Source organism: Solanum dulcamara, chromosome 5 (genome assembly GCF_947179165.1).
Source record: "Solanum dulcamara chromosome 5, daSolDulc1.2, whole genome shotgun sequence".
NCBI lineage: Eukaryota > Viridiplantae > Streptophyta > Magnoliopsida > Solanales > Solanaceae > Solanum > Solanum dulcamara.
The window spans coordinates 56,092,746-56,119,623 of NC_077241.1; positions in this window are offsets into that span (position 1 = coordinate 56,092,746).

Consider the following 26,878-nt stretch of genomic DNA (forward strand, 5'->3'; position numbering starts at 1 on the left):
AGATCAAGTAGGTCCGGACTCACAACCTACACAAGTGTGGAAGCAAGGGGTGAGTACCAAACAACACGATACTCAGCAAGTGGATAACTAAAACTAAGCAAAACTTAATAGATACAAGTACTCTTGTCCTCCCAACCGAACCTCCTTAACTACAACCTGCATAAAATCAGCCCAACTCTACACTTGTACAATAACAACAGTAATACAGTCCACAAATACTCATCAATAGTCTCATCAATTAATCATACCAAGTCAAGTTCAGCACACACAGAGCAATATGGGGGTAAACACAAATTCACAAATATCAGAAAGGTGCAATGCAGTGCAATGAAATGATGCATGCCTGTCCTATCGGTACACATCCGCTGAATCACAGTCCGGAACCCATGGAGGACATTTCTGTCCATGTAACCTGCCACGGAACGTGTGGCCCATCCCCTCAATATATATATCTTGCCACGGAGCGTGTGGCCCGACCCTTTTATTTCATAATACCTGTCACGGAGCGTGTGGCCCGACCCCTTTATTTCATATCATTTCCAGTTTCAACACAATATATCAGAACCAATGCAATCAATTCATGTTCATATAATTCACGATAATAAAATGACAACAACAATAATTTTTCCTATCTCACACCAATATAATCATTTCATATGTCCAAAATAAACTCATAATCACAACATATCAATTCCACCAATACATGTCATTAGATCACCATTTTATACCCCTCATCTCCATTTTTAAGGCTAATCATACAGTCAATAACCCAGTCCAATTCCCATTACTCCCTAGAATACATGACACGGAAATACAAGCATCTATAAGCTTAAACTGAGGCTTAGAAATTTACTTGCCTCAAATAATCAAGCAATTACTCCGGTACTTGAGTCTTCCCTTTTCGTTGGGCCTCCAAATAAGTATAATCTATTCATATAAATAATCACAATAAGCTTTTGAAACTGACAACACCCATATTACTATATGTTTAGCCTAGATTCAAAAATTCACCCAAATATATAATTAATTTTACACATCTCAAATCTAGGATTAAGTCTTAATTCTTCCAAATAACTTAACTTTAATGGTGTCCATAACTTATAATACACCCAATACTTAATTAGATAACTAAGTATATCAAAATTTGAATCAAAATATGATAGTATGTGAAAACTAAAATCCTAAATGTCGAGATCATCATCACAGGCAGTGGTGCTACTCTGCCAGTAAACAAGTATGTATATTTTCCTTGCCCTATTTGATTTTAATTCATTCTACCCATTCCTTTCATATTATTAGCCCACCATCATGATGCAATAATTGCAAAGTTAGGTCTCATTAGGAACCCACGTGAATCAGTAACAACAATTGAACAAAAAAAATCATTTTTTTCAACCCATTATATAATTCTTATAATCTAAGTAACCAAAATAATAAAATAATACTAAAAATCAATGCCCACTAATTATCAACATGCATAACTCCAAAAAAAAAATATGGGACTTTATTAAGTTACTTGTTGCCCTTTTTCGTGAGTCCTGTGTAGACGGCTTTGAGAATGAAGAATAAGAGTCCAAGCAGTTTGTGGTATAACCAAATAATGTTAATCCCTCTTTTATTTAATAACTAAAGTGGTATACATATTAAATAAATTAACACTTTAGCCCACCAATTAAATTAATTCTCTAAAATTATCCCTCAACTAATTAATCGAAGTCACCAAAAAATCCAAATTTATAATTTAATTTTTTTTCTTTTTTTTCGGAGAGAGTATTTTATGAAGAGAGATGACTCATTCTCAAAATGACTAAACGGGTCATTACAAATTATTTAACCTAAGTTTGGTCGATAATCATTTTTAACGAATCTTAAAAGATGCTTAACCCTTTTTCTTTAGGATAACTAGAACCCTTACCTAGAATCACGTAAGTTAAGTAGACCACTAATTGGATTTCATTTTAAAAAAAAATTAGTTAATTATTTAGGTATCCTAATTTATCTTAAAAATAATTAGGTGGCGACTCCATAAATTAAATAATTTAGGAATCATCAATATGTTGTACACCGTTTGACCTCGAGTTAAAATGGGGTATAACAATTTGGCGACTATGCTGGGGGAAATTAAGGTCTAAACCACAACTAACTTAGGTTAATAATTTATTTATTTACTTATTTTATTTTGATTGATTTGTTTTTATCTTGCTTATGTGATATAATTTATTTATTTGTTATTGCTTTATATAAATTGTTTACTTGTTACTGCTTTATATAAATTGTCATTCCATTCATACTTCCTCCAATTCTGGAAAATTGACACGATCACACATACACGTGAGGTGTGTTTTGCGCACCCATAAATTTTTCTTTAAAATCCCAAAATTTAGGCGCGGGGTGTCCGGATATTTTTCCATGTGGCCGCGTAGCCTTCTCACTCGAGTTGTCCGCTTGGGAACCTTTTGTCTAGTAAGCCAAATCTTAGAAAAGCATAATATAGAGCTATGCTTACCTTCGATCTAAGCCATGTATGCATACACCTTAAGTGGATTGACCCTGGGTGTCAACTCCACATTTAGGAAAACCACCCATATGTTGAAGGTTGTATACGCCGTTTGACAAATCATTGTCCCTCGGGGTTGGAAGTTTATTTTAGTAGCTTAGTCTAGTCAAAGAAGGATCTTCACAAGCTGCTACTTCATCCAAAAGGCGTTGGCGTTCAGAGATGTCAAGAAGTCAAGAATGAAAGATTATCCACGAAGCCTTAGTTTAGGATTGTACCCTTGTATGAGATCGATTATTTGTATCCCATTTTCCTATTATGTATCCTCATTTAGTTATTCATAAAGCTTGTATAAATATGTTTTTTGGGGGGGAGGGGCAATGAAATATTTCAAATGACGTTATACATCCTTCAAATCGTTAGGCCTATTCTTGGTGCAAAAAGGTCACATATATGTTTAGGATGCACAATAATTGTTTATGTGCTATATGCTATAACTATTTTTGTGAATATGTTGCTTCATTTGGAGACATGCTAGTCCACTTCTTTAGATTTTTTTTGTAGAGCCTCATAGGCATAAATATCGAGTCACTGTCGAAAGTGCGTCCAAATACTCCATGAGTCTTTAATTTCCCAATAAAATTCGAACTTACTCTCAAATCATAAATCTTACTCTCTCATCTCAAAAAAAAGAATTGATATTTCATTTAAAAATATAAAAAAAACAAAAAAAATCCAAGTTGGTCGAACTACGTAGGACCTGAATTCTCCTTTGTGAGATACGTAGGCAGCCTTTCAAGGCTCAGACTTGTCTTTAAAGTTTTTAGTTTTTCTTCATTCATTCAAAGAAAATGAGAACTTCTTTTGCACCTAAGATGAATGAGGGTACAAAAATTGAAGCACAAGAAATTCGTGATTTAACAAAAGTCAACATTTCTCACATATCGATCCTAAAATTCAAAAGGGTCAATTTCTGTCCATTTAGTTTTTCTTTACCCATGGATTAGTTTGTCTTCAAACAAAGCAACATTTATATGTTTAGTTCTTTGTGTGATATTTTGCATTAATTATTACAAACACGTACTAATACTTTGGCTTTTGAGTTATTCTTCCTTTTCAGGTAGAGACTGATTTGTGTCAGAAATTAAATTTGTTTACTTCGCAAAGATTGAGGGTTCAACAAAGTTGATTCTTTTTCCTTTGTAGAGGCTGTTATCAAAGGACATCATGCGATAAATGATTGGATATCAATTTTGAGAGGGACAAAGAGTTCATGGAAAATAACGATGACCTTAAATTTCACAAGACACCAATACACAACCTGAAAGATAAATTGGGGGAGTCTTTGACTATGAAGCTTTACTCCTATATCTTGTTACTTATTTTTTTAATGACCCCGCTTTCACACTTTTTTCATATCTTTGCAGGAAAACTGTCCCCGATAATAGTCGGGGACGGTTATAACAATATATCATTCTTATGAATAGTTGAAAAAATTCAAGTCATAAGAGATAATCGCCAAAAAGAACACAACAAGTGATTCCTGCAAGAAATTAGAAGAACACACCAATGTATAATCTCTGAGGAATATATGTAAAACAATACAACGATAGGTGTCCTCATCGATGGTTGAGAGGATACGAAACATGTTGGTGCAGATAGGCAAAAGACACACCCCAACTGAAGATGTCAACGAGCACTAGACTTACGAGACGTCACTCTGAGTTTGTCTAAATTTTGAAATTATTTTATATATTATATCTGCAAGAACTACGCCACCTGATTCTCATCTTGATGAGATACGTAGGCATCCCTTCTTGGGTTCGGTATTTCCTTTTTCAACAAAAAAAAAATAAAAAAAATAAATTGTGTACATATTTTAAGAGTCATATCTTTTTGATTGGGACGAATACAGTTAGGAGCATGTGAAATATTCAGTATGATGAAAAGGATTGGCTTTGTGGTAAATCATAGCTTCTGTTGGTATCTTTCATTTGTACTTTTGTGATGCTTGAAAATTCTCTTGCAGGCATTCAAGGTAAGAATAAAATCAACCTCATGGCTTTATTTGCATTGTGTGGTGAGCTTTAGATTAAAATTCAATTGCATCGCACTGTTGACCTAGAACTTGGCCTGAATGTTTGTTGAGGCGAAATCCTAAGTAATGTTTGGTTTGAGAAAGGATTGTAGGCCTTTTTTGACCCGATTGTGCCTTTCAAGCTTACCAAATAACATTAATCCCTAATTTTTCCCACTTTGAGCCTAAAGCCTTTTCTTTGGTCAACCACATTTTAACCCTTTCCCTTTTGAGTGCTTACATGCACTATCCTCTCTTGGCCCAACCTTCTTGAGCGCACCGAAGATGTACAAATTGTAGAAGAAGATCCAACTTTGAAATTATCAAAGTCAAAAGATGTAAAGTCTCCAAGTTCAAGAAAGAAAAGATGACTTCCAAAATAAGAGAATTGGAAGAAATTAAAAAAAAAAACTCCTACAAGGTCGATGTAAGACAAAAAGGAAACTACTCCATCAAAAGAGGAGAAACCTCAAAAGGAAGGGGTGAAAAAAGAAAAGGCTCAAAAAATAAAGACTCAAAAAGAAGTGAAATCTAAGAAGGAGATAACAAAGAGGATCGGGCGCCAAAAGGCGTATCAATCATCAAAAGCACAAGTTCAGTGTGACGCTCAAGGAGAGATTAAATCACTTTTATCCCAAATAAATATCTCACCCGTCCCTAAGCCTATATTACAAGCCAATAACAAGCCCTACATAATCTCATTCCAAATATTCTCACATTAGTGGAGACTTACATGAAGGTCAAGCATATGGTATTACAGTTGCATGGGTTGAACTTTCTTGGGAGTGTGAGTGCATTTTGCAAAATGTCCTCAAATCAAACACTTCAGATATGTGTGAAATAGGACTTTTTTTATTGTGAGGGCACTTGAAACATGAGGATTGATATAATTCTAAACCTTTATTTGAAGCAAGATGAAAAAAATCTTGTCGATACTTAAGTATGTTTGAGGTACTACTTGAAGCTATAGAAATTACCTCGAAGTCAAATCTCAGGTATAAGAAAGGAAGTGAGAAATATTTCTATGCAATCCTAACTGTTCGTACTAATTGTAGTCAAATCCTAACTATTCGTACTAATTGTAGTCAAAATTTGACTCTCTTTGCATTCTCCAAAAAAAATGCATTTGTCCTTTGAAATTTGATGGTTTGCTCTAAATAATGTGAAATTAGGCTAATTCCATCGGTATGAGATGCCTATTTTACTTCATTGGATCGTCCATCTCAAATGGGCGGTATATCTCTTGTTTATAAACTGTAAATATTGCAAGTAATACAATTTTCCATATTATTATGCTCATATTACACATGTGTCTACTGATTATCTTGCCTCAAATTTTGCAGTACTCATCATCCACAGGATTGGGACTACATTTGACCCGATTCCTGCACCAACAGGATATGTAGGCGCCATAATGGCTCGGTCATGTTCCCCGAAAGATTTTCATGTTAGTATATACAACTGGATAGAATTTTTGAGAAGATCTGAAAAATTCTACAAGAATGTCAAAATCCTTTTTCAGCAGCTCGACATTTGTCAAGAGATCTAACTGAGATAGAATTTTGAGGAAGATCTCAAAAATTCCATCAAGAATTGTCAGAAGTTCGAAGTCAACTTCAAATGATCTCCAACATTATTAGAATGGAGTGAACACAAATTCAAAATGCGAGCCACCGAGGCCTCTACAAACTTCCATCAAAGACATGAGTCCCAACGAACACAAATTGTTCAAAAAAAACAAAAAAAAACAAAAAAAACAATTAAATTAAAAAAATAATAATAAAAATGAAGGAACATGTGAAATCATCCAAGAGGATGATATTTCCATTTTCATTTGCCAAGAGGGTCATTTCATTTTCATTGCATTACCAAGAGGGGCATGCATCATTCAAATCATCCAAGAGGATGACATTTGCATATTTATTTGCTGAGACTGCCATTTCATTACATTGTATTGCCAAAAGGGTCGTGCAGGTATTTCATTTTATAGACACCCAACTTCTAATGCGGGTATTTCAGCACAATTTATAGGCACCACCTTCTAATGCGAATATTGTATTACAACTTACAGGCACCCATCTTCTAATACGAGTATTTCTTTACATTTCATAGGCACTCACCTTTTAATACAGATATTTTATTTTATAGGCACCCATCTTCTAATGCAGTTATTTCTTTACATTTTATAGACACCCACTTTTAAATACGAATATTTTATTTGATAGGCACCCACCTTCTAATGCGGGTATTTCATTTTATAGGCACCCACCTTCTAATGCGGGTATTTCAACACATTGTATAGGCACCCACCTTCTAATGCGGGTATTTCATTACATTTCATAGGCACCCACCTTCTAATGCGGGTATTGCATTACACTTTATAGGCACCCACCTTCTAATGCGGGTATTGTATTACAACTTATAGGCACCCACTTTTTAATGCGGGTATTTCAACACATTTTATAGGCACCTACCTTCTAATGCGGGTATTTCATTACATTGCATAGGCATCCACCTTCTAATGCGGGTATTGCATTACACCTTATAGACACCCACCTTCTAATGCGGGTATTGTATTATAACTTATAGGCACCCACCTTTTAATGCGGGTATTTCAACACATTTTATAGGCACCTACCTTCTAATGCGGGTATTTCATTACATTTCATAGGCATCCACCTTCTAATGCGGGTATTGCATTACAACTTATAGGAACCCACCTTCTAATGCAGGTATTGCATTACAACTTATAGGCACCCACCTTTTAATGCGGGTATTGCATTACACTTACAGGCACCCACCTTCTAATGCGAGTATTTTATTACATTTCATAGGCATCCACCTTCTAATGTGGGTATTCCATTACATAGGCACCCATCTTCTAATACGGGTATTTCAGTACACAAATATCTTGAAATATCTTCAAATGAATTGCACAAATGTTTTCAAATGTTTTTAAATGCACTACATAAATGTTTTTCAATATATTCAAATGTACTGCACAAATGCTTTCAAACATTATCAAATAACTACACAAATGCATTCAGGTATTTTAAAATACGTTCCACATGGCTTTCAATTGCTTTCTAATGCATTGCACAAAATGCTTGCAAAGGTGCAATATTTGCAAAGATGTCATTTTCATGAATTATCGACTTGAGAAGCCTCATTTTCATAAATCGCAGACATAAAAATCGCATTCTTCATAAATCATTTGGGTTAAGACCTCATTTCATTAATCATTGCTGAAAGGCACTATTTTTATGAATCATCGGCCAACTCCATTTTCATAGGCTTTATTAAGGATTTTATTAAATCATTACGGCTTGCAAGGCTTTCATATATTCATGCTTAGAGGTGTCATTTCCATGAACTTATTGCACATTGATTTATATTTAATATTTGCTAATTGTTTTATCAAGTTTAAGTTTTGCAGAAACCGCAGTATAATGTGGAACTGTTTTTAAGCAGTGAACGGGGATATTTGTTGGAAAGATAAACTCACCAACAACAGTCATGAATCTACTCTTGAACTCTACTTAGCATACGTCCCATAATTCAGGTTTTAAAATCCAGTCTCACCATAGGTCGTTACTGGACAATTTCTTTTTGGTTAGGCTTTACTTCGTTCCTCCCAATATTCTCTTTTTGTTGAGTCCAAATTTCAATCCGCTTTAAATGTCAAAAAAATAATAATTCTTCACTCCATTTTTTAAAATAACTCGTCACTTGTTCAATCTTATTCTTTTTCATGACAGTTTTCATCATTTTTTCTCATTCATTAATACCGACATAATTTTATAAATGATGGTGTTTTCAACTCACTTTTCTTTATTCTAGCATAACTTTAGAACTACATTTGTCCTGATTCTCATACAACCTGAGATATGCAGACAATTCAAAAATAAAATTTCAATCATAATTTATTTATTTTTCACAATTTTTTATGTCCCCGTATTTTCATAAACTTCATTTCAACTTTGATGGTCGAGACAAAATTGGCTATTACGTCAACTTCTTTGCCTAGAAACTCTTTCATCGTCTCCGGTCAAAGAAGAACAACTGTGGACACCCAATTTTGACACTCCACAACGTAATAAATAAATAAATAATATATATATATATATATATATATATATATATATATATAAAATTTAAGTTTCTTCAATTTTAAACAATTTAAAAATAATTAGCTCGCAAAAAATCAAAATATATATACATGTAATTTTTGATCAAATTTGAGATTTTACACAATTTTTAGTTCTTAAATATTTCTTTTATATCTAAATTAAATATTTTTGATTTTTATCGCATTTTAGTAAGAAAAGGGGGATTTAGAAATTAAAAAAAAAACTACAAAAGTAGAATCACATTTTAGTATAAGTTTTATTTTATTTTTATTTTTATTATTTCAAAAGAAAAGAAAGTTTTAAAAATACGTATGTTTTATTTAAATTTAGGTTTAATAAATAAGTTAGTTATTATAATATTTTTTGACTAGTCATTTAACTTTTCTATATTCTATTAGTATAAAATAATTGGTTACTATTATTATTATTATTTCATTCTACAAAGTGGTGATTAGACCGACTATGTTATACGGGGCAGAGTGTTGGCCAATTAAGGTATCTCACGTTCAAAAGATGAAAGTTGCTGAAATGAGAATGTTGAGATGGATGTGTGGGCATACCAGGAGTGACAGGATTAGAAATGAGGATTCGGGACAAGGTAGGAGTGACCTCGGTGGAAGACAAGATGCGGAAAATGCGACAAGATAGTTTGAGCATGTGAAGAGAAGAGACACAGATGCCCCAGTGCGGAGGTGTGAGAGATTGGCCATGGATGGTTTCAGAAGAGGTAGGGATAGGCCGAAAAAATATTGAGGAGAGGTGATTGACAAGATATGGTGCAACTACAATTTACCGAGGACATGATCTTAGATAGAAGGGTGTGGAGGACCCACATTAAGGTAGAAGGCTAGTTCATAGTCTCGTCATTCTTCCTTATTAGTAGGCGTATTAGTCCACTATAATTCCGATGTCTGATGTTTGTTATAATCTATAACTTCCACTACCTTCTCTACTTTGATTGCTCTATCTTATTTGGGTTGCTTTCGATACTTGCTTTTCCATATCGATTTGAACTTTTTATTCATTTCTGACTTTTTATTTTATTTTATTGAGCCGAGGGTCTTTCGGAAATAGCCGTCCTACCTTGGTAGGAGTCAGGTCTGCGTACACTTTACCCTTTCCAGACCCCACGTTATGGGATTTCACTGGGTCGTTGTTGTTGTTGTATTTCATTTGTTATGAAAAATAAAATAAATGAAAGAAAAAATTTCACTACCCCATATTTCATCTTTCCCTTAAAACACGCAAACCTCTTTTCTTTTTTTAGTTGGTTACTATTATTATTATTATTTCATTTGTTATGAAAAATAAAATAAATAAAAGAAATCATCCTACTACCCCATATTTCATCTTTCCCTAAAACATGCAAACATCTTTTCCTAAAAAACCTCTCCTTTTTCTTTCTTTTCCCTAAAAGACTCCACTAAAATCTTTCATAAAAATAAAAATAAAAATAAGAACAAATTCTCAACTTTTCACTCCTATATAAGGAGGGGAAAAAAAAGAGAAGGGGGATAAGAGAAGAGAGAGGGAGAGAAATACTTCAAATTTCTTACACTCTAATTTTGATTTTCTTAAAAACAATTTTAGAATTTTCTCTCGATCGTATTTAATTTTTGCGTGAAGAGTAAAGGAAGATTTGTGACTGAGGCATCCCCATTCACTGTCCCGTAACAGGTAATAGTTTTTCCATGTCCTTTCATTTTTCGTTGTCATTATGATAAAATATTGTCCCAAAAATATTATCTCGCTAATTTCGTCACTATCTTCTTATTTGCATGAACACTTTGGGAGCAAAAATAAAATCTTGATTTGGGACTTTAAGAAATTCGAGTCTTTAAGACTCGATGAAATCATCATCCCCTCACATGGAACCGATATCTTAGACCTCTTGAATAGCAAACAAAACAAGATGATCTCACTCAAAGACAATTCCGCCTACTTATATTTTCAGCATTTTATTGTTATTATTATTATTATTATTATTATTATTATTATTATTATTATTATTATTATTATTGTTGTTGTTGTTGTTGTTGTTGTTATTATTATTGTTGTTATTATTATTATCATTATTGTTGTTATTTTTTTTATTTTTACTATTTTTTATTATTATTATTAGTAGTAGTAGCAGCAGCAGTAGCAGTAGCAGTATATTTTATTTACTGTTATTATTATTATTATTATGATTTTTATTATTATTATTATCATTATTATTAGTATATTTTATTTATTTATTTATTATTACTATTATTTTCGTTATTAATATTATTAATAGAAGTAGTAGTATGTTTACTTTACTGTTATTATTATTATTATTATTGTTATTATTATTTTTGTTATTATTATTATTAGTAGTAGTAGTAGTAGTATATGTTTATTACCCTTTTTTTAATTATTATTATTATTATTATTATTATTATTATTATTAGTGTTTTTATTTACTATTATTATTATTATTATTGTTATTATTAATATTATTATTATTATTATCATTATTATTAGTACATTTTGTTTGCTGTTATTATTATTATTTTTATCATTATTGTGTTATTATTATTATTATGATTATTATTATCACTGTTATTATTATTTTTATTGTTGTAATATTGTTGTTGTTATTATTATTATTATTATTATTATTATTATTATCACTATTACTACTACTACTACTACTATTAGTACTATTATTTCTATTACATGTTAAACTTGCATATATGATTTGAATATGTTGTTACTCTTGAATGCAATAATTAACATTATATGGATGTTTGGGTACCTCTAATTAAGGTAGGTCATTATAATGACTAACTTATTTTATGCATTAACAATATTCGTCTATTATTTTTAAGTTCGAAAATCCTTTTCTCACTTAACTATTAGCTTTATTTTCGAAATTTTAAGCAACATTTTCCAGTTTAATTATTTAACCTAAGTTTGGTCAGTAATCGTTTTTAACGAATCTTAAAGGATGTTTAACCCCTTCCCTTTAGGATAGCTAGAACCCTTAAAGATGAGTTGAATGGTAACATTGTTACCCCCAGTAGTTCCAACATTGCTGACATTAATAAAATTCAAGTAATTTTGATAATCTTTATACGACGGTCGAATACTAGCATTGCCAGCTGTTGAAGACGACGCGCCTGGAGTAGAAATTGCTCCACTTAATCTATTTGAGCTTATAATCTACCTCAGTGACTGAAATCTGTTGCCATATTGGGGTCGAGCTCTTCCTCTATGAGAGGACCCAGACCAATCCAAATTCATCCTGTACAATTAAGCAGTCAATTTAAATATTCACTTGTCAGGAAATCTGGTAAACTATTTGCAATCCCTTTTTTATATTCAATGTTAAAATCAAAAGAGACTAATAATGCCTGCCACCTTGCAAACATTTGTTTAGAAACATTATGTTTACAATTTTTATTAAACATAAATTTAGCAGCCTGACAATTAGTTTTAATTAAAAACTTCTGGTTATATAAGTCAGTTTGAAATTTTAAAATACATTTAACAATAACTAAATTTTTTTTGCAATAGTCGCATAATTCTTTTGACTAGTATTCCATTTTCCAGAGTAAAAGTGAATAATAAAATCTTTTTTATCACTAGGAGAATACTGAATTAAAATATCTCCATACCCAATATCAGATGCATCTGTTTCAACAATTTTCATCCAGTTAGGATTAGCAAGGGTTAAACAAGATAATTCCTTTACTTTTAATTTAATATTTTTAATCGTGGGGTCTGGGGAGGGTAGAGTATACGCAGACCTGACTCCTTTTTTAATCTATCATACAGAATTGCAGTATCTATAGCTAAATATATTACAAAAGGAGAAATATAATTTAAATACCTAAAAATCTTTGTAATTGAATTTTGTCAGTCAAAATATCAGAAAATTTAGAAGCAAATTTAATACTTCTGTTAATAAGACTAATCTTACCTTTTTTAATATTATGTCCTAGGAATCTGACATTTGTTTGGAAAATAATCATTTTAGGTTTAGAAATTACTAACCCATTCTAAATTACAATTTTTTGAAATAATTTCAGATGTCTAAAATGTGATTCAATATTTTAAGAGAATACCAAAATATCATCAATATAAACAATAATGAAGTTGGTATATGATATAAAAATATTATTCATAATCTTCTGAAATTCTGAAGGGGCATTTTTTAATCCAAAAGGCATAACATTCTATTCAAATTGACCCATAAACACATTAAAAGTAGTCTTATATTTGTCTGATTCAGAAATCTGTATTTGCCAGTAACCTGACTTTAAATCAAATTTAGAAAAAATAATAGTATCATGCAATCTATCTAATAAATCTTTTTTTATTAGGAATGAGATATCTAATCCATTTTAAAACTTTATTCAGAGGTTTATAATTGATAACTAATATGGGTACACCTCTTTCTCGTTCAGCATGTTTATTTACATATAAAGCAGTACAAAATCATGTAGAACCAAAATGTCTAATCAAATTTTTTTAACAAATTATCAATCTCAATTTTGCACAGTTCTAAATAATCAGAATTTATTTGACAAGATTTGACCTTTGTCAGAATATTTAATTCATCAAAGGAATCTTCATAAGGTAAAGTAACCACATGTTTTTTCCTATTTCAAAATGCACTTGGATGATCATCACAAATATTTAGAATAAACTGATTTTTTAATAAATCTATTGTTTCCTGCAATTTAGGATTTTTCAAAATAATATCTATTTTCATTAGCAAAATTTCTTGTTTAATAAAATTTATCTGTTGATTTTTTAAAGCTAATTTATCAACAATTTGATTAATGGATTTAGTAAATGGTCAAGTAATAAAATCTAATTGAAAATCTTTATTCTTATACGTACCAATTAATTTATTACTATCCCACCATTTTAAAGGGAAAATGACATTCATAAATGGCACACCTAAAATAATAGGGCAAGAAATATTTTCAACAATCATAAAACTTTGAGGTAAACAAACGTCATTATTACACAGAAATGCTTCAGGTAATTTATAACGTAATTTCATTTTACTACCATTAGCAGATCTCAAACAATAGATAGTTTTATGAAAATATCTAGAAGGAATAATCCCTTCTTGTACACAATTAACACCAGCACCACTATCAAATAAAACAACAAATTTTTTTCTAGAATTATAATTTATCTGAAGAGTAATATTAGTATAAATTTTTTGCGAAGTGATAATACTAAGTTATTGTAAAAATTCACTGTTATCATCAAATCTAATATTTGTTAAAAAATTGTTATCAGTAACTTCCAAATTGGGTTCTACCAAAATCTTTTTATCAGTAATCAAAAGTTTTTGCATATTCTAAGCTGAAAATTCTTTTGTCATAACTCTTGTTTTGATTTTTTAACTGAATAATTTCTTCTTTTAAAATACTAATTTCCTATTGTAAATCAGAAGTAGTAATTTCCTTAGTAATAAAATTTCTTTGATTCAAAATTTGTTTCAAATCAGACATAGAATAATATGCAGTTTTCTAATAATATCGGTAGATCGTTCTTCTACCTTAGTATTACTAGAACCTTCTTCAAATATAGTATCAAAAATCTTATTTCTTAAATCTTTATCTTTAACAATTTTCAAAATATCAAATATCTTATCATCATCAATAATACTAACAGTTAAATCTTGAAAACTAGATAACAAATTATAAAGATTATCATTTTTTTCACAAGGCAAACCCTTTTGACAGGCTACACATTCATTATTAAAAAAAGATCGATCAAAATTTGAATATAAATCTTCATTTTATAAAACACGTACATGATTATCAACAGAAGTAGAAGAATCAGAACTAGTTTTAGCAGTATCTGAAGAAGAATATTCATGCTCAAAATATAAAAATTTTTTGCACAAAGAATCTTTTAACTTATCATCTAAATTTAATTGCTTAATCTTTTACTGTGTTTTACACTCATTTGCATAATAACCAAATCTACCACATTTATGGCATTTAATACCTCATTTATAATCTCTTTTATCATTTTTATTAAAAAACTTGCGTTTACCCTTTTTTCTATATTTTTTGGAAAAATCATTATGCTCAGATTTATCTCTAGGTTTAAACTTGCGACGTTTTTATATAAAACTTTTCAGTAGAAGGAGAAAGCTTTTTTTTCTTCTGAATTTAACAGGCATATCAATAACAAATTGATCACAAAATTTACCCAATTGTTGTCTTTCATTTAATCTATTTTTCTTAATATGATAATTCATTTTAATATCATTACAAACAGTTAATCCTTCTTGAGCACAAACACTAATTATCTTGCCATAAGTAAGCAATTCATAGGGAATCTTAGCATTAGTACCACGAAGACTTTTTCTAACACGTTCAGCAAAAATAGAAGGCAGTTCATCAATAAATTTTGACTTCCAATCATGCAATTCCATAACTCTACTAAGAAAAACATCTTTATACCATCTAAAATCAGATAATTGTCTATAACATAAATTCTGTAAAGTAGTTCTGATAGTTTCAGCTTCATCAGTCCAACGACCACAAAAATGCTCAACCATTGTAGTAACTAAAGTATACACCGCATTAGACTGCATTTGGAAAGTACTAGCATCCTCAGTTTCATAAGTTAATTGACCAACTATAGAATGGATACTAGTGATTTTCATAATCGTAGTATGTTGTTCTTGATTTAAAAAATTATCCCCCAAGTCTTTTAATTGACCAGTAAAACCAGCAACAATCATAGAAGCAATATCCTTATCAGTATTTTTATTAACTTTGCAAATTGTATGTACTATACATCAACATTCTATGCATAGTAGTAAAAATCTGTTTGTCATTAAAACCATCAATATTCCATTCATAAATTTCTCGACTATTATAACTGTTACTAAAAGTGTGATCACGTTCTTCATTTAAAACATCAATAGGAGTAGACCTGTTATAATAATGCATGCGTTGAATTGGCTTATTAGCCCATTTAGTATTAATTCTATTTACAGAAAAATCTTGTATTGCCTGTTGGCTAATAAAATCTTCTTCTTTTGCAGATAAAATAGGTTAGGGTTGCAAATCTAAATTAGTAACTTGAGAAGATAAATCCAAATTTTTTAATTTATCACGCAACAATTGTTCAATATCACCAGAAGATTCTATTTTAAAATTTTGTACTTCAGGAGGTGGTTGTAAAATATTTTTAACAATTTTTTGTTCAACCTTTTCCTTATTTTTGGTAAAAGACTCAATCTTTTCATGTAAAGATTTAGTTTGTTTTAAATAATTATCTAGATTTTTATGCAAAGACATAACATGTTCACCAAAAACAGTCAAATAATAATTAGCATAATTCTGCTGTTTAAGAATCAGATTAACATGTTCACAATTTAATACAACATTTTTATTTTCAAATAATTTGGAGAAAGCGGTAAAATTAATAGTTTTACCATCTTTACGAATATCAAAAGCTTGAATAGGAGGTAAAGAAGAAATAACTATAGCACCAGAAGCAAATAAATGATATTCATGTTCAATCACAGATAAATACTGTCCTACATATTTAATCATAGACCAAGGCACAAATGACAATATAATATTTTCTTTTGCTAGATCAGCATAAAAATCATCTTGAAAATATTTATTTTTTTGGGGGGGGGGGGTAAATGATGAGAAAAACCATGTTCTAAAAGATTCCTATTTTTGACAAAAAAATTCAGTTGATATTTATTTCCTTGCCGGTGAACCCGGACTAAAATCAATGGTTGTATTATCCATGTAAACCAGTTGGAAAATTCATTTCGAAATCTTTAGGATCACTTAAATTATCCTTTCCCCTAGCAATATTATTATTATCTAATATAATATGGTCAAAAGTCTGGAAAATAGTTTCTCTAATCTGAGATGTAGATGCCCTAGAAAGTATATCTACCAAATAATTAGCAGGTGAAATATATGAAGAAACAGATCTAGTTAATCTAGAAGAAGAATTAGTAATTCTAAGAATATTATCATTTTTAAAACTAAGTCTAACAGTTCCATCAGAAATTTGTGAAATCTCAGAAATCTCTTCACAAGTAATGTTTTGAGGAACAACAGCCTCCTCAATAATCCATTAATCAGGGAAATTAATTTCTTCCTATTTAATTAATCTACGTGTAATAATTCGTGATTTAGAAAAATTATTTTCAAACAAGACAGTTTCATTATTTTGGTCAGCAATTCGACACCTAGGAGATAAAGTATATAAAGGTCTAGAATTATTATTATTATTATTAGTAGTAGTATTAATATTTTTATTTATTATTATTATTATTATTATTATTATTACTATCATTATTTTTGTTATTATTATCATTATTTTTGTTATTATTATCATTATTATTAGTACATTTTGTTTGCTATTATTATCATTATTTTTATCATTATTGTGTTATTATTATTATTATGATTATTATTATCACTGTTATTATTATTATGGCTATTATTATTATTTTTATTGTTGTATTATTGTTGTTGTTATTATTATCATTATTATTATTACTACTATTACTACTACTACTACTACTACTATTATTAGTACTATTATTGCTATTACATGTTAAACTTGCATATATGATTTGAATATGTTGTCACTCTTGAATGCAATAGCTAACATTATATAGATGTTTGGGTTTGGGTACCTCTAATTAAAGTAGGTCATTATAATGGCTAACTTATTTTATGTATAAAACAATATTCGTCTATTATTTTTAAGTTCGAAAATCCTTTTCTCACTTAACTATTAGCTTTATTTTCGAAATTTTAAGCAACATTTTCCAGTTTAATTATTTAACCTAAGTTTGGTCGGTAATCGTTTTTAACGAATCTTAAAGGATGTTTAACCCCTTCCCTTTAGGATAGCTAGAACCCTTACCTAGAATCACATAAGTTAATTAGACCACTAATTGGATTTCATTTATATTAAAATTAGTTAATTATTTAGGTATCCTAATTTACCTTAAAAATAATTAGGTGGCGACTCCATAAATTAAATAATTTAGAAATCATCAATATGTTGTACACCGTTTGACCTCGAGTTAAAATGGGGTATAACACACTATTTCACACAAAGATCAGTAAATACTTCAATCTTACGTATATCGAATAATATAAGCACATATGTATAGTTGAAAAAAAGAAATCTGGGAAATAAGGAAAGGGGTGTGGCAGAATCCATATGGAAATATAACATTTGTATAGCAGCATTTCATATTTCTATAAAAGTTTCACATTAAAGAAAAATAAGAACGTATCTCTCTGGAAAGCAAAACAAGGTATTAGAGAGTGATGCAGGTTGTTAACATGGTGATTGGTCTTTTCTTAACAAAACGAAGGGAGCTTCGTTATGCTTTCTTCACAAGTGTTCCAGAAAATGAGACTCCTCAACTAGGTATGTGTATGTTGTAGGTTTCATTTTCTAAACTAGTTCACTTTTAACCATTTATCACCAACTATTCAAAAGTCTCAAGTAGGAGCGGCAAATGGATAGTTCAGATATGGGCAGGTCAAAAATGAATAAATATTCTATTCAAAGTTAATCGAGATAGCCAACTAGCATTAGCCTTATCTTTGAATTCTTTGGAGTCGTTTTATTGGTGTAGTAAGAATAATAATCCTAGGATGGGAACCAAAGGATACTATGAAATTTTTTCGATAACCAAGAAAATCCTTGTGGGTTAACTCGCCTAACCTTAATTATGCTCACAAATTAAGAACTTAGGTTCACCTTTCTATCCTGCTCCTACTTAAATACCATGCTTTAGTCAAGACACTATCTCCTTAAAGCTTGTCAGAACTACCCTTGAGAGACTTATCTAGAAGCAATACTGACCCTATGTTTTGCAGCTGAGCTGAGTCCAAAAAATGACCCGATGTCTGCTTCATAACCTGATCCGAACCAATGTTTTCAGAACCTAAAATTTGCATCGGAGTTGAACACAATTCACCACAAGTTCCTTGCATTTGATCAGCTCTAAAAGACTGACCCCCACAACCAGATCAAACACAAATTTTTGCAGCTGATCTGAACACAATCTTTTATCAAAATTAATACCCAAAACTAAGACTGGAGAATTCAAAAGTTGGTCAGAATCAAAGCCTAATGACCCTGACGCCTGCAGTTTTTTTGAACCATCATTTTCTTGCATCTGATCAGTTATAGAGGACAGACCCTCAACAATATCAGAACAAAAGATTTGCACGAGTCTTTAGCAGTATAACGATCCTGATTTTGAGCCAAATCTTGAGCATGAACAGCTCCTAGCTCATTTGTTGTTACTGAGCTAGACTTCACTAACAAATTCTGATTAGAAGCCAAATTTGGAACTTGAGCACCATCTAAATTTTCCTCGTTCTTAGTTGAAGCTAAGGTCTGATCAGGAACAAAACAAGAACCTGAAACTGCAGCCAAATTTTGAGTCAACAATGAAGCTTTTTCTGAACTCAAACCAGTAGAATCTTACATGTGAATAGGTGCATTAATGTTGGCATGGGACTGCATCATCCAGATACTCATAGAACCTGGTTGAAGGGGCTGATTTTGGCTCATAAACTGAGCTTGATCAGCTCCTTTCTCCTTGGTCATAGCTGTACTAAGTTGCAACTTAGAATTTTGATTGGTTACCAAGTTCTGTGAACCCATCCCTGTACTCTCATGCTGAAATAACATTTGCAGGTGATTAGGAACCAAACCAGAGCTCAAAGCATGCTGCTGATCAGCACCCAAAATTGAACACTGAATTTGCATCAGATAAGTGCTAGAAACTTTAACCGAAATCATTAAATTCTGATCTGATATCAAGTTAATTTTCTGAACCTGAGACTAATTTGAAGCTATTTTCTGAACCTTCTGAGAGCCACAAACCCGAGCATTTATACCCAAACCAACCTGAACTTTATCAACACTCAAAGCTGAAGTTGAATGATGCACAATATGATTTGTACCATAATATTCTGACGCCATAAGATCAACCTAATTTGGTCCCAAATCATGAGCTGAAATATCACCTATTTGATCTAATAAATTTTTCGAAACTTGACCAAGACTTGCATCCAAGTCATTTGGCATAACTGAGCCAGATTCCACCAAAAACAAAAATTGATTCAAAGCCAACAGATGTTCTGAACCCACAGAACCAGTAACAACAATAGAACTTTGAGGCTGAGCTGCTCGAGCAATTTGCTGACCAGTGATTTAAGAACTTAGGGTTCACCTTTCTATCCTTCTCCTAATTAAATACCATGCTTTAGTCAACGACGGTTAAAAATATGACCTATGCCTAACCTGCAGTACATGTGTTGCGTCGTTACCACTAAACCAAAACCCTATTGGCCTTAAAGGGTACTAACATTAAGTATGAAGATTGGAGAAAAGAAACGGAATAAGATATATATTGTTTAGAGATAACATAATTTAGCTAAAATCAAATAATTTCTGACCAAATCTATATGAATATCCAATAAACATTTAATAGAAAATCTATCTGAATATGTATAAACTCAATAATTTGAAGAAATATGAAGAAATCAGAAGAACATACCCCAACAATATCCAACGACAGATTTTTCCTTCAGCTAATGGCGTCAATTTCTTTCTTCTTTCACACACACTATAAAATCGACAATTGAAAAAATTGACCAAGTAACTTTATAGCTCAGAGAGAGGATAACCTAAAATTAGAAAATAAACCCAAAACAGAGATGAGTAAATAGAGAATATAGCCAAACTTGTGAACTCGATTTTAGAGCTCTGTGTATCGGGCAATAAATTTTGGAGCTCTGGTGTGAGTTAGAACAAACTCACACCAGCGATTTTATGTATCAACCCACCACAGGATGGGGATAGAAATGGAGAATGGCTGGCGACACTGACGATATTCTTAGGGCTTTTTGTATGCAGACATCGATGATGAAGAGAAAGGAGGTTCTTAGAGAACTGGACTGTTAATTCAATTCTTAAGGGAAATGTATATGTTATTATATTTTTGGGAAAAGAAAAATATTAGTAGTATATATTTTTTTAGCGGTATACTGAAATTAGGGGGGGGGGGGGGGGAATAAGGAGGGAAATAATACACAGACCGTTGGCATATCCACTCTATTGCAACGGTTGAGCATAATCGTTGCACTACATGTTCTATTGCAACGGTTCTTTTTTAATTGCAACGGTTATACCACATCTATGGTAATGGGTTTTGAACCGTTGTCATAGATATGGTTGCTATAGGCCCAGTTTCTAGTAGTGATGCTACTCCTAAGGGGCTTGAGTATAAATAAAAATTGTTGTACAAATCCTTGCATATTTATAAAAAAGTTCCTTTTTAAAATTTTCTATACACTCTAGAAAAATCTAGGCCTTCCAAGACTAATCTATAAAATTTTAGATTTCTCTAAGTCTTTTCAAGAATTCTCTTGAACATTCTAGAGCCTTCTATTAACCTCTCCAAGACTCTAGATTTCCCCCTCTTCTTCATGATCAAGTGACGGATAATGCCACTCTCCCCCACCTGATATAGCGACGATCTCGACGCACTGTTGCTACAAAAGCTCTCATATTTTGTCTTCAAGCTACCATAAGTCTTCATATCGTTCCTATGTGACCTCCTTCGGATATTGTCCCTTCCCATGGATAAGGAACATGTCAGTGGCCTGTTGTCCCTATTTTTGCCTGGTTTAGTCAACACTGACCTCCGTTTCTCTTGGCGCCTTGGAGGCAAGTGGCTGGGCAATTCCTTTGGCATCATGTCCTTCTACATGCAAGGTGGCAACACCTCTCCAACACCATTGTCTCCGTTCAAACTTGAAATGGTGTCTACGAACATCGGTACTCCCTTCTCTAGACCTTTCACAAGTTGCATGGCCGATAGTTGGGTTGGTCCTTCCGTCTTCGACACCTTAACTAGGGGCACCATACACGATCCTCTTGCTCTATGACCAGGAGTTGTTGGAGGTAGGGGTCGATCACCGTGTGGCATCATTGAAGAACTCCTACCCAAGAATTATATCAAATATATCTAAGGGAGCGAAGGTAAAGTTGGCCTTACCTTGCCACTTGCCCAACGTGATGCATACTCCATGAGAGACTGTGAACATTGGTGTCAGGGGTGCATTAACCGTCCTAAGGCGACCGTCACTTGGACTGTAACTTAGCCCCAACTTCATAGGTACTAACTTGGTCATTATGTTGGCCTCCGCACCTGTGTCAACCATTGCATGAGTGAGTCGTCCATTGATCGTGATGTTTGCATACTGCGCGCCGTACTCCTTTGGCTTTTTTGATTGCTTTGCGATAGCTCCGCATAGTCCAATCAGGCCCAATTGCGTCGTGTCTAAACCTTGCTCTTTCCCCGGTGCATCTTTCTCCTTCCACTCCCATAAGATGGCACCAAGGTTCTTTAGTTCAGGACATCTTTCATAGCCATGCGGCCCTCCGCATATGTAGAATCCATTCCCCTTTGTAGTTTGTGCCTTCCTGTCGGCATCACTATGTCATCCAACTTTCTTGCCATCGAACTTATAGGTGTCATAGTTTTTGGGATGGGGTTGTTGCTCTTCTCCATAATCTCCCCCACCTTGGTCATGACTACCTCTTATCTCCTCTCCTCTTTCTCGGTTATGCTTGTCATGCCTGAAGTCTGTTAGAGCTTTTGCTTATGTGATGGTTTCATTGATAGTCTTGACTTGTCAGCGTTCCAACTCTTTCTTGGCCCAATTTTGTAGCCCATCTATGAAGTGGAACAACATGTCATCATCTATGAGGTTGGGAATCTGAAGAGTGAGAGTGGTGAACTCCTTCACATAGGCCTTTATGCTACCCGTCTTCTTTAGCTCCCTGAACTTGTGCTTTGCCTCATAAATGAAGTTTTTGGGGAAGAAGGCCTTCTTGAACTCATTCCAGAACTGCTCCCAGGTATTGATGGTGCATTGCCCCTTCTCTATTTTTGACTCCTTACGGTTCCACCACAACATGGCCATCTTCGAGAGGTATAGCACAACTGTATCAATCCTTGCCTCGTCATTCTTCACTTTGTTGCACTTGAAATAATTCTCCAAGTGACAAAGGAAGTTCTCCACCTCTTGTGCATCACAGGTACCTTTAAACATATGTGGCTTGTGTCATGACCCGACCTAGGGCCTAGTTGTAACACGGTGATCGGAATGTGAGGGACCCCAACCATAAGCCATCTTAGCATACATCGCATACGTAAGGTAAAAAATAATATAAAGATGAGAAGAAGTAATCCACAAGTGAGAAATGGGACTAAGGGAAGTCAACTCCATAAACGTCCAATTCGAACTACACCAATATAGCGTCTAAACATACCTCTAGTCTAATCTTTGATGGGGGCTTAGGAAAAGCTCCTAGCTCACCCTAACAATAGATGAAAGTGAAGACAATAGTAATCATGAATAAAATTCTTGTCCTCGGTAGAATGAGGACTCACCAACTTCTTTGAAATCCAAAGAAAATCTCTAGCCATGAGTAGGATGATCGTGCATGTCGTCCGTCCCTACATTATGAGACAATGTAGGCAAAATATGCGTTAGTACGTTTGAAAGTACTAAGTATGTGAGATATGCATGAACAAGTAAAAGAACGTATCAATATGCCATAAGATGAATGACCAATCATAGTGAACATGAGTATACCTTAAAAACAATTTAAAACATAAGAAACGCTTGGTCAATGTATATCATAAAACTTCAACTTTCAACTCATAACTTGACACTTCATAGCTTAACTTGAACTAGAACTTGTGTAGGATAAGACCGTTAATCGACAACTAAGACCATGCAAGCTACTATGTGGAATCCAATGACTCCTGCATTGAAATAGGCCGATAAATCCTGCATCAAAACAGGGGAGGCTACCTTGCCAGGGCATACTCTAAGATAACTCAAGTCAACTCAACTCAACTGATCTATGTGGATCCACTAGTTAGGCCATGAAGGAAACCTACGTAGGCAATGCAGTTTGGGACTTTAGGTTGCTACTAGGATTACCTTGGATAACCAACTACGTTATCCGACCGAACCCCACTTAGAAGTTCTCTCGATGCTTAGTCAATATCCTAATGGAAACCCATAAAACATAATCATAACATAGTAGGGAAAGATAGTAACTACCTATAGATTCATCTTTAAAATATTTAGAATAACTCATCTAACTTGGTGATTCATAAGAATCTATAACTTCGGTGAGAATTGTCCTTATCACCATCTCAAAACATCTAATGATCTTAACTCTGATCATCATCTCAATCTTTAACTTTAAAATCATAATCTCAGCTGTAACTCATTGAAAACTATCTTTATAAATCATTTAACTCATGATTAACTCATAAAATCATCTTTACTTCATAATCATAGCTTGAAAGTATAGCTTTATTCATGACATCTATAATTCAACTTGAAATCATGCAATTCATATAAGAACATGCATATAAAAATCATTGATAACATTTAAAAACGAAATCAAATCATCTCAACGCAATTCATCAAAACTAGGGTTCCTAATTAATTGTAAATTGAATGAAAACTTTAGAAATCTTTAGGAATTCATGGGTGAATAGGGCTAATGAATCAATCCTCACACACCTTGCTTGAATTCACTAAGAATTGAAGAATAACCTTGCAGAAATCTGGAAACCCTAACTTGAATTTAGAGAAAAACCTTGAGAGACCTTGTGAGTTCTTTCCTTGGGAATTTGGAGAGAATGAATTGAATAGGAGGGGATTTTGAACAATGGAGCATTTATAGACTTTGAAGTTGGACATAAAAGTGAAGAACTGATCTTAGGAAAATACACAATTGCCCTTCATTAAAATCTGAAAGTTGACCCTATGGACCCCTTTATACGGACTGTCTTGGCAACGATGAGCCATCTGAACAACTCATCCTGCAAGTCTGAGAAATGGGTCTAAAAATATAGTCTCTGAAGTTTGGAAACGGGCAGGGTTTATGACCTTTTTTTAAGTAAATGACCCATCTTTTGGGCTCATCCCGCAGGTCCCAAAAACTTGCAAAATACAAGTCTCCAAAGTTTTGTGATGGGTGGTCTTTACGACCCGTCCTGCAAGTTCGTAGACTTAACCCTGAGGGATCCTTGAAACTTAGCCTCTGAGCTTAGCTTATACGGTGTTTCTACGAGCCATCATCTTGAGGACGATTCATCCTAACAAGTTGTAGAGCCTCTCCTAAGGGCAACTTCAACTTTTGTTCGAAGGGTCACTCTACTACTTAACTTTCGAGCCGTAGAGGGACTCGTTCACCTGGATAGGTTCGAATTTCTGGGACTTTGCTCCTTGGTTCCAACTTTCCAACTTATGGAGTCTTATAATATATCCCCCTTGGGAATATTCGTAATATATCCCCCTTGGGAATATTCGTTCTCGAATAAGATTAACTTATCATAGGAAGGACACGGAAAGAGGACTAGCAACACAACATGAGCATGATAACATCTTACTATGCATGGAACATGAAAACTTCAACTTTAACTTAAAATCATAACTTTTAAAATCAACTTTTTTATGAACATGCATGCATATGAATGACATAGGAGGAACTGAATACGCAATAGTCCAACTAGATTGAATAAGAACACTTACTACTTTAGGCTTGAGTAGAGAAAAAGAGGTACAAGTATCGTTTCATCATATCTGCCTCCACCTCTCAAGTAGCACTCTCTACTTTCTGATTCCTCCATAACACCTTGATGGACACAACTTTTCAACTTGCCGGTCTAAGATTTCTACTAAAACTTCTTCCTAAGTCAAATTTTCCTCAACACTTAAATCTTTCAATGGCACAATAGAGTTTGGATCACCCACGAACTTCCTTAACATAGACACATGAAACACCGGGTGAACCATAGCCAACTCAAGTGGAAAATCTAACTCATAAGCCACTTTGCCAACATGTCTCAATATCTTATAAGGTCTAATATATCTAGGGCTCAATTTCCCTTTTCTTACCAAAACGCATTACACCCTTTATGGGTGAAACCTTCAAATAGACCCAATCATCCACCTCAAATTTGAGCTCTCTTTTCCTAACATCAGAATAAAAATTTTGATGACTTTGAGCTATCTTTAACCTCTCTCTTATGAATCTTACTTTCTCCATAGCATCTATCACCAAATCCGGACCAATCAAGGCCATCTCACTAATTTCAAACCATTCCACCGGGGATCTACATCTCCTTCCATACAATTCTTCAAAGGGAGCTATTTGAATGCTAGAGTGATAACTATATTATAAGCAAACTCAATCAATGACAAGTTTTCATCCCAACTTTCTTTGAAATCAGTAACACATGCCCTTAACATATCTTCTAAAGTTTGGATCATTCTTTTGGCTTGATTGTCGGTTTGAGGATGAAAAGTGATACTTAACTTGACCTTTGTAGCGAGACTCTTTTGAAATAACCTCCAAAAGTATGAAGTGAATTGTGTACCTCAATCTGATTTGATGGAAAAGGGCACACCATGAAGTCGTAATAACTCATAAACATACAACTTAGCATAATCTTCGACACCAATGGATGTTTTAACCGGTAGAAAATGAGCCAAATTGGTCATACAATCTACAATAACCCAAATAGAATCATGTTGCTTCGTAGTACGAGGTAAACCCATTACAAAATCCATATTTTTATCTTCCCACTTCCAAGTAGGAATTTCAATATCTTAGGCTAGACCTTCCGTTCTTTGATGCTCAACTTTAACTTGTTGACAATTTGGACACGTAGCTATAAACTCCGCTATGTTCTTCTTCATGTCATTCCACCAATACACTTCTCTCAAGTCATGATACATTTTGGTGGAACCTGGATGAATCGAGTATTGGGAACTATGGGCCTCATTCAATATCAACCCGCTCAACCCATCAACATTAGCTACACACAAATGATCTTGGTAACATTGCACACCATCCCCCCCTTGGGAGAAAGCCTCTTGGCTTTTTTGGCAACTGACTTCTTTAACTCAACCAATATTGGATCTTGGTCTTGTTGGCCTTGACATCCGTTACAATAGATAATTCTGAACCATTATGAACAAGAACACCTCCATCATTGGAATCAACCAAATGCACACCTAAACGTGCCAACCTATGAACAAACTTAATCAGTTCCTT